The following is a 10,949-nucleotide window of genomic DNA, read 5'->3' as shown; positions in this document are numbered from 1 at the left end:
TTAAAAATAAATGTTCTAAGAACGATGTATTATGGATGAGAAAAAAGTTAGGAAAACGTTATATGAAACGTTTTTAGAACCTTTAAATAACGTTCTAATCACGACAAGAAAACTGGTCAATTTAACGTTTTAAGAATGTTAAAAATAAATGTTCTAAGAACGTTGCATTATGGATGAGAATAAAGTTAGGAAAACGTTATATGAAACGTTTTTAGAACCTTTAAATAACGTTCTAATCACGACAAGAAAACTGGACATTTTAACGTTTTAAGAACGTTATAAATAAATGTTTTAAGAACGTTGTATAATGGGTGAAAATAAAGTTAGGAAAACGTTATATGGAACGTTTTTAGAACCTTTAAATAACGTTATAATCACGACAAGAAAACTGGACATTTTAACGTTTTAAGAACGTTATAAATAAATGTTTTAAGAACGTTGTATAATGGGTGAAAATAAAGTTAGGAAAACGTTATATGGAACGTTTTTAGAACCTTTAAATAACGTTATAATCACGACAAGAAAACTGGACATTTTAACGTTTTAAGAACGTTATAAATAAATGTTTTAAGAGCGTTCTATAATGGGTGAAAATAAAGTTAGGAAAACGTTATATGGAACGTTTTTAGAACCTTTAAATAACGTTATAATCACGACAAGAAAACTGGACATTTTAACGTTTTAAGAACGTTATAAATAAATGTTCTAAGAACGTTGTATAATGGGTGAAAATAAAGTTAGGAAAACGTTATATGGAACGTTTTTAGAACCTTTAAATAACGTTATAATCACGACAAGAAAACTGGACATTTTAACGTTTAAATAACGTTCCAAAACAACGTTCCCACAACCAAAATAGAACGTTTGGAAAACGTTTTTAGAACCTAAATTTGTTAGCTGGGTGACTGTTCAAATATATTACCATTTAATGTGAAACTTTGTGAGGGTCGGCTGATTGACAGCTGAGCGGTCAGCAGTGTTTGAACACTCATAAGCGCTGCGCTTATATTTATTATTACCTTATAAATAGATGATATGATTGCAGTGATTCCAAAGAGATGTCCAAAAAAACTCAAGTAGAATGTTAAATGTTTAAAGTTTAATGTCTCTTTCTCGCTGCCCTGTGTAAACCCACGCGGAGGAGCTGGCATTTTGCATTACCTTAAATTACCTTAAATTATGCTCATACAAATAAAAGTAAAACAACATTCAAAAACTGTAATGTGTACATTTATTTATGTAAAGTTACACTCGCAATAATAACAAAACATTGTGCTTTTTTAAATAGGTAAAAAGTGTTTTGTGCTGCATCGGTTTGGGAGCACGTCACACAAAAAATAAACTCATACAGTATAGGCTATAGGCTTCTTTTGAATTCGTTTTGTTAATTTGCTAATTATTTAAGTGAAACACATTTAATATAGGCTTATTTATTTTATTATTTTTTCACCAAAGAAAGACGTAATCATCACGTTCTATTCATTTTAATGCTTTTTGCGCATAAGCTAAACCCTTGGGGGAATTATTTATAAATGAATCAACAACGCAAATCAAGGAATTAACTTATTTCTCTATTTAAGACAGTCTGGCAGGGCGGTAACAGCGATACAGCAAACACCGAAAAGTTTATAGGATTAGATTTGGAAGTAAGATTATGAAGAAAACAGCGGTCCTGACTCCTGGCTTTTTTCTATAAATTGGGCGCACGCGACATTGCTGTTCGGGTTACGTTCAAATAATTTCCTTCAAAAGAATTATGCTCTGGCTCTGACTCGATTGAGGTTTATTACCTAATTCCGTCTTCGGGATCGGACCTCTCGAGCCCTGACCGGTAAGTTAAGCAGGATCTTTCGCCACAAGTGTTGTATTGCCATGCTGGGCTTACAAATGCTCAGACAGGTTGCTCATCGCGTTGTCAGCAGTTGAAAGACACTTGTCGTCTGGGCATAGTGTGCATTTCACACGAATATTTTTGTACTTTCGAGCAATACGCTGAAAGTTGTGTGAATATCGCCCCAGTGGCTGAAACCCTCCGTCTTCATTTCCCGCTCCCCTTTGCACCAGCAGCTACGTCAAATCAATCTCTATGGCAACGGCACACGTACAGGGACACGCATGCACGCACCACTTAAACAGACAGAACTTTACACCCAGGCAAACACTGCTTGGGTAACGCAGGAAAGCGCGTTCCTATAGTCTAGTAAAGTAGTGTAGTTACCAATATTATTAGTGTAATGCGTTACTTTACTTCGTTACCCAAAAAAGTAATGTAGTTACTGTAATCCGTTACTTTGTAACTCGTTACCCCCAACACTGTGTATGGCTGTCCCGGTTTGCATTAGCAAGAGGCCAAATGCCGCTTTCAAGGAACAAACACGTCAGCGGATCATGAATCAATTTACTGGAAAGTTGCAATTGAACAATAAATGGAGATAATAATCTCAAAGTAATAACAGGAATACATGGTTGCCCGAGCAGCTTAGAGTCACATCAATGGAGTATGCTGCGGTTGTACGGCAATAAAGCTGTGGTCATTCTTAATAACAAAAGTGTGGATTTGTCATGTGTGTCAAATTTTCCTGATATCTTTTTAAACTGGGTATTATTTAAAAACTGTGTATTTTAGGTTATTGAAATAGTTTACACAAACACATGCTGACGCACAAACACACAGGAATGTTTTGCAATTTGTAATATTTCTCAAGGCTAATTTTAAATGTGAGAGACAACTCATATAGGGAATAAAACAAAGATTGATTATTAAATCAATTAAAGAAGAGGATTTTAAAAGGCTCTTTAATAAAGACTTCTAAGCTGTGAATCAAATAAACCAGCTCCAAGATTAATCACGATATTAATTGAAGCTTTTTTAATTTAAAGCAAAAACTATAAAAACAATTCAGACAAAAAAAACATAAATACATGACTGTAAAGACTCCTACTGTATGAATGCATGACGTACTCATCCCATAAAGCATTTTAAAGATGTTCTCAAATAAATGTCAATCAAAATATATTCATTGATTATAAGTACTAAATAACCTATTTGAGTACTTATTGGAAAATATTAAAAAATATTTAATTATAGGAGGTCACTTTTGAGCATGCTTGGGGTCAGTTTGCATCATCATCATGACTTTTCTGATTGGTGCAGAACATTTTAGGATTTTGTCAGCATTGAGCTTCTTCTACAGAAGCATACGTGATGCGTCTCTCTCAGGTTGTAATTATAGTGCTCATACAATATAGTACATGTATTGTGATACAGTTTCTGTTGCAGCAGAAGCAAACCTCAGGATTGACAATGAAGTAACCCAACAGTAATGTAAAAGACTCGGAGCATGCCAAAAAACATGAAAGATGTGATTAAAATCAGGGTTATTCCATTACCAATATTCACGTTCCTAAAACACATGTAAAATATAAGCAGTGTATTGTTGAATTTTTTTTTTTTTACTTGTTTTCTTAGCAGAATTCAACTTCAAACAATTTACCTCCATTTCATTTTTTAGTAAATAAATGCAAATAAATAATTATTTTCATTAAGAATTTTACTTAAATGCATAGCAATAAATAGTACATAAAAATCTGAAAATAATCTTTGAGTGGTTTCTTAATTTTTTTTCTGTGGCCTTATGTACAAAATTTTGGGCACTGTATATTTTAAGTATACATTTTAAAAACTCTATCTGTTGATTAACCCTAATACTGAAAGTCCCTTGGGGTCAATCTTACCCCCAAGCCACTTTCTTACTTAAAAAACATGATTCCCTTCATCACAGTGGAATAAGATTTTGTGACTTGGTTCGATCGTTCTAAAGAGGTGTAAAAAAATAACCAAAAGAGGCCCTTTGGGGGTAAAAATGACCCCAATTGAAATGAATGGGAAATGCAAAAAAATCATTTTTTATTAGTTTATTTGTCAAAAAAATCAATGCATCCAGAATAAATCTAAAAATGTTAACACAGAAAGATAGGCCTGGCACTAGAGCACAAATGAAGTATAGAAAATACATGCTTAATCACACACACACACACACACAAAGTTATATCTGCCACAGAGAGTATTTTTTACAGAATTTGGAAAAAATAGCCACAGATGCAAAACAAAGATGTAAATGCTCACACAGGTGTGTGCACGCAAACACACACAATTTCTGTGAAATATTTGAAATAATATTTATTTTTAATGTCCTTTCTCATGTTTATATAAACATAAATTCACAAAATGTTTCACTAAAGTATTGATGTTGAGCTGTTGTCCGTATCCAGTGAAATGAATGGGTCTCTATGGGCCTCTGCTGGTCGAAATGATTTAATTCTTTAATTCTAAACTGTAATTCTTTTATGTTTTTTTTTCTAAACACCTTATGGCAGAATGTAACACATAACATCTAGATCAAAATCTAAAAACAATTTAAATCAAACTTAGATAATAATTTAAGTGAATTTTTCATTAAAAAAAGTATATTTTTCAGGCAAGCTAATGGTGTAGTTGAGGAATTGGGTGGTAAACAGGTACAAAAATACTTCGTATCTCCCAAAACACAGCATTAATGTATAGATGGGAAGTAAACAAAAAAAGTATATATTTTTGTATAATTAAAAATGTATATATTTTTTGTAATCAATCTTTTATCTTCTGGGGTCATTTTTACCCCGCAAGGAACTGTAACGTATACAGGAAAAAGGGGCTTATGAGGGTTAATCAGTTTTCAGCAAGTACGGACCAACCTAGTTATCGATATCGGTTGACCTCTACAATTAACTGCATAAGTGATCCTGTAGCTCAGTTGGATAAGCATTGTGTTAGCAGCGCAAAGGTCATGTGTTTGATTCTTAGAAAAAACAAATACTGATAAACTGTATAGCTCGTAAGGCACTGTACAGTAAGTCACTTTGGATAAAAGCTTTAGGTAAATGTACATTATTTTGACCATTTGAAATCACCAGACAAATACTCGGTTTTCTAAACAAACAAATGTGTATATATTAATTGCATGTTTTACTGCTGATCCAAGTGGCCTAATTCAGAACATGTTTTTGAAAGGTCAGGGCCCAGTTAAAAAAGCCATGCTCCTTAAACAAACTTTAGCTATAAACACTGTGACGCCAGTTAATTGTTGGTTTCTCTCTCTCTCTCTCTCTCTCTCTCTCTCTCTCTCTCTCTCTCTCTCTATGATGCTCTGAATGCAGTGTCGCTGTCTGTACTGTGAGAGCAATAAAAGAAAGTGAAGGCTTGCGTATGGGATCCATTAGTTTGTTTATTAAAAGCGGTTCTCTCTTCTCCAAGGCACTAAACCACAGACATCTCTGCATGGGCCTGAAGACGCAGATGCGAGATGAGATGGGAGGACTCTGGTTAGATAAAAATATTTTATATTAACAAAAAGTAGCAAAAAAGTTACTTGGTATATAACATATATCATGCTGAATTAATCATGACATCACCACAATATTTTCTTGTAAATGTATGTTAACATGCAGGTCCTTCAGATCATTCTTGGATATTCGTGATGTGGACAGAAAGCTTTTTAAAGCTAATGCAGTGAAATAAAAAGTAAATCATGCAGATCAGATGTGTATTTGCCCCAGAGAATGATGGGAAATGTAGTTCAGTCACACAAGCCACTCGCCTCATTAACCTGATAATTGTGCAGTTTCTTCAAGCAAGATTTATTTGCATTTTATCAACAGTTTTGTATCAGAAAAAGACACAAAAGACCTTTTAAAAAGGTCTAAATATATGTCCTTTTTGGTACATACACTGCAAAACAAGACTTTCTTACTTTCTCTAAAAATTCTTAAATCAAGGTTTGCTTGATGAGATAAATTACATAATAAAACAAATCTAGTTTTTAGACCAAAAATATAAGATTTAAGTCAATTTGTGCTTAAAACAAGCAAAAATAACTGCCAATGGGGTGAAAAAAAATCTTGAAATAAGTTAACTTTTTCCTTAAACATTTAATTCAAGAAAATGTGTCTTATCCCATTGGCAGATACTGTATTTTTGCTTGTTTTAAGCACAAATTGTAAAAAAAAAATTAAAATCTCTACTGTAAAAAAATCATACTTAAAACATTATTACCACTAATACCAACTTAAGTCTACAAAATAAATTAATTTCTTTGGCCAAAAATATGTTTTAAATACATGCTAAATACATCTTGTAGTAGAAAGTAAAGTTTATTTAAATATATTTTTGAATTTAAACATATTACATTTTAAACTTTATATATTAACAGAATTTATTTCAGGGCAACAAATACATTTCTAATTGTATAACCCATAGAGCAAAAAATATATATTCCTGGCCAAAATATATGTTTTTTATAAAATGTTTAAAGTATAGGTATAAAATATTTAAGTATGTAAAAAATATAAAATTATAAGTATAGCTATGTTTGCAGTTGAGCAGCTTAAATTTAATTTTAACATTTTTAAACATGTTATGTTTACAGGTTTGTAACATACAAAGTTTTTCTTCCAATTCTATGTTAATATAAATGCTTTAAAATATAGATATTTATTTCAAAATATAGCTGGCCAAAAAATATATTGGTACAAATTAGATTTTTGTAAACATATTTTTGGCAATTTTTTGTATATTCTGAAATATATATTAAAATTATATTTGATTTTTTTTGTTTTTTGCCATATGGGTATTTCTATTGTTCTAACAAACATCCAGCTTAAACAAGTAAGTGCACTTATTGATATAACATTTGGGCATGACTTGAAGGCAGAAATTGTCTATTTGTTGAGATAAAATGTTGTAAGTACCAAAATACTTCCCACGTATTTGCATATATGTTGCATACTGTATGTACCCAACGTATATGCATATAATTATAGTCTTGACCCCACCTATTCAAAACAGCATTTATGTACGCAATAAGTACAAAGTATCAAATGCTCTTCTTGTTATATAAGTACACAGTATTTAAAGAGACCTCATTTAAAGTGGGGCTAATATTGACTTGTTATGAAACTATAGAGAGATATACAAGATTATTGCACAAAGGCTAATATTGCCTTGTATAACTATTGCTACAGGCAATGCAACTCCAGAGGTGATGTATAAAAAGACTTTGCCTGTTATCTTTTGTCTGACTGAATATCTCTCGCATGTTATGACTTAATAATTTCATCAGCAAAACCGCCTCATGCATTATCTCTGACACACTATCTCGGGTGGAAGATTTCACGATAATCTGCACCGTTATCCCGTATATGACCACAGGCGGTTGTAGCGTATTGTACCGCAATGTATCACACCAGATTTGCTGTCAAGATCGGTCCCCAAAAATCATGCATTAGGTAAAATTAGCCTCATTTGACACGTTCCTTTCTTTTAGATAAGATGCCAGATTGTCTCTACAACACCGACTGCAAAGGCGACTTTATTCATATATGCTGCAGTTTTCTCCAAATAAATGCGTGTGCTAAATGAATAAATGTAAATGTATGCAGTGCAACCGCGACTGTGAAACTGAGAAGGCTTGTGTCGGGATTATTTACTTTTGCTGGTTTACATTTTGGTTCAGCCATTGGCCATCAGATGTGCTCGAGGTTATTGCTGTAAAAGCACGCTCCAGCACCACCGCACATGTGGTCAACAGACCAGAGGACGATAACCCACAAAATTGGATTAGCCTGTAAAATCACAGATATCAATCTAAAGGAAGATCTCCACATGAGATAAAAGACAGAGAACTGCTTTCAGTCATTTGGGTCGACGTGCGTGTGGTCTTGGGTGGGTTGGCCGGTCGAGTTGAGGGACTTGTTGTGTCCAGAGGTCCAAGTTAAGTGTGACATGGCGCTGTTTGTGTGTCCTGCTCACTGATCCACTTTAATTGGTCGTCATTAGGCCCTTCATTATCCAATTGGGCGATTGCAGGAGTGGGAACCAGACCGTGGTGGGGAACGGTGCGCTGTGCTTAATCTGAATAACACAACTGTTGGCCAGGGCCACAAAATATTTTGCTGAGATTTTGTATCCAAACAACTAAACACAGATATCAGTTCTCTAATGGGAGTCTTTTTGTGGACATGGGGGTATATTTCATCTACACAATGGCACTTAGAGGGGGCCTGCTTTTAAAGTCAATGTTTTCAATCTGCAATCAACAGGAAAAACAAAGATGTGTTTACCTTTGTGAACAAGGCAGCAAAATTGCCATTGTATTAATGAAGGCATCCAGACAGATGACATCTAGGGCTATAGCAGCAGTCAAACTGTAATTGTTTGGCTTTGTGTCAGAGGACATTATGAATTAGACTTTTAAATACGTAACATTGAAAACAGCTCAGTCCACAAACTGGTGATTGAGTTATGAATTTTAGGTACACCTTTAAAAATAGAGGTGCTTCACCGTGCCATACGAGAGCCATTTTGGGCTAAATGGTTCCATAAAGAACCTTTAACACTCTTCTGAAAAAATAAATAAATGATTGTTTGCACAGTGCAAAAAATGACAGAGGAACATGCATTTGCTGACTAGTGTTGCCAGATCTTGCATGAAAAATACAGCAAACAACAAAATATTCAAGGTCAAGATCAAATTATTGGGACTGACAGCTTCTCACTATAATGACACCAAAAACTTGATCGCTTCATGAGCTAAAAGCCATAAATAGTTAAATGCCACAACTGTTTGTAAGTACAAAAAAGGTGAGGACCTGGCAACACTGCAAGACAGCGCTGAAAGAAGCAGCTTTACGTGTACAACACACAATGCCAAGATGGTTGTTAATTGTAAAACACAACTCTGTAATATTATTTTGGTCAAACTTGTGAATGATAACCACGCGAGACGGCAAAATGTTGCGATGGTTAACTCCGTGTCAATCATCGCCGTCTTTTTCCATACACACATGGAGCGATCATTTAGGGGATTAACTCCCGATTGTCACTCCCGAAAGTTAGCAGTGTGTACGGGGCCTAAGTGTACTCAGCTGTATGGCCATTTATTTTAATACACTAAGAATCAAGTTAAGTATTACTGGTACGGCACTGAGGCACTGAACTGAAGTAGAAATATACTTTTAATTAGTATGTTTGTAGTGTACAAATTTTACATTTAAGTACTATTCGGATGAGATTAGTTTTACATAGGGAGGTGGGGTAAAGTAATTTTTGTCAGACCTTCTCAGTGATTTTAGTCCAGTCAGAATGCTCCATGTCAGTAATCATTACAGACAATGTCAGTAAAGATTACGGCGACTTTTACCTTCTGTAAAAAGGTCCGGAGAAGTTACCTCAGGTAATACTAATCCAGTGCGAATAGACCAGCTGTAAATATACATGTAAATCGCATCATTTCCTTTTAATTTGCATTTACTTAAATGTTTTACTGAGATTTCTAATCCCATCCGAATCATAAATATTATAGACGTCCTGTGGTAAAATTACATTACGCCATCTACCCCTGTAAAACTAATCCCGTTCGAATAGGGCTTTAGTGTATAATTTTAGCACAAAATACAACAATGTACTACAGATGCAATTGCTGTATATTAATTCATATTTAATTAATATAATTAAATAATATTTTAGTACGTTCAAGTGTACTTTATTTTTACCTGGATTAAAAACCTAGATCATCAGCAGATGTGCTCTCAATTTTTTTTTAAACATTTTCAGCACAAAAAATTTGCAGGGTTATTTTCGACCCAGTGTTATGTCAAAAAGGGATGAATCCAGCTATTGGGTTAAAGGTGCGCTATGTAACTGTTAAGGGCTTGTTATAGTTGTGCATAGGTCCTACGGCGTAGCCGCGCTGGCATTGGTTCCGCATCGGTTTTCATTTATACTTTTGCGTCGTCGTCCGCGTCGACGTGCAAACACATGCGCAGACCGCTGGTAGGCAGTATCCACGCGTGTAATAGCCCAGTCTCACGAAATTTCGCTATATAGAAACGTAATTTTTTTTATTCTTTTTTCGTGATATTATCACGAATTTCCGCGTTTTTTTTTGTGATCGTATAACGAATTCCTGTCTTCGTGTGATTATCACGTATTAGTTACTCAACTGTTTTGTCCTATTTTCTTACCATTGTCACTTCGGTTTAGGGTTAGATTAACATAAAATGACATCCAAACCCAACTCAAACCCTAACGCCAGGCGACATATATAAATATATCAGAAAATAAATCAGAAAAATTTTTATAAACCAATACATAAAGTGGGACTTGACTTTATGTACTAATGCAAGCACCAAATCTAACCCTAAACCGAAGCGACAATGGGTTAAAAATAGGAAAAAGCAGTTGAGTAACCAATACAAGATAATCACACGAAAACAGGAATTCGTTATACGATCACGAAAAAATGCGGAAATCCGTGACAATATCACGAAAAAACTAACAAAAAATGACGTGACTATATCACGAAACCTTGTGAGACTTATATTGTATATTGTATTTCTAATAGTTTTTTTCTATTTTCTTACCATTGTCACTTGGGGTAGGAGTTAGAAACACTTTCTGTTACATTTTTAGACATCCCAACCCAAACCCAAAATCTAACCCCAACCCCAAGCGACAATAATATAAAAATAGGAAAAAACAACGAGAAAACAATACATAAAATGAAACAAAAAAGAAAGTCATCCCACGGACACGAAAAACTATTTATAGAAATGTTTGTGTGTCACGAAAAAGACGTTTGTGCTCAAGGCAAGAAAAAAAGCAGAATTTCGTGCCATGGACACGAATAACTTAATCAAATTTTGCGTGACTATAACACAAGTTTCCATGAAATCATGTTGGAGATTTCTGACCCAGCAATTTTTTAGAGAGGGCATTTCTCTTTAACACATCTTGTTCACATTGTAACAGTCCAAACACAACATATCAGCATCATCTCTATTCTATGTATCTCTCAAGTTCTGACTCAGCGACCGAAGCTGTCAGATGTTGATTGAAAGACGCCACACTTGAG

The sequence above is a fragment of the Misgurnus anguillicaudatus genome, chromosome 18, assembly GCF_027580225.2.
Source record: "Misgurnus anguillicaudatus chromosome 18, ASM2758022v2, whole genome shotgun sequence".
Lineage (NCBI taxonomy): Eukaryota > Metazoa > Chordata > Actinopteri > Cypriniformes > Cobitidae > Misgurnus > Misgurnus anguillicaudatus.
The sequence above is the reverse complement of the archived record's forward strand: the minus strand, read 5'-3'. Positions refer to the sequence as shown.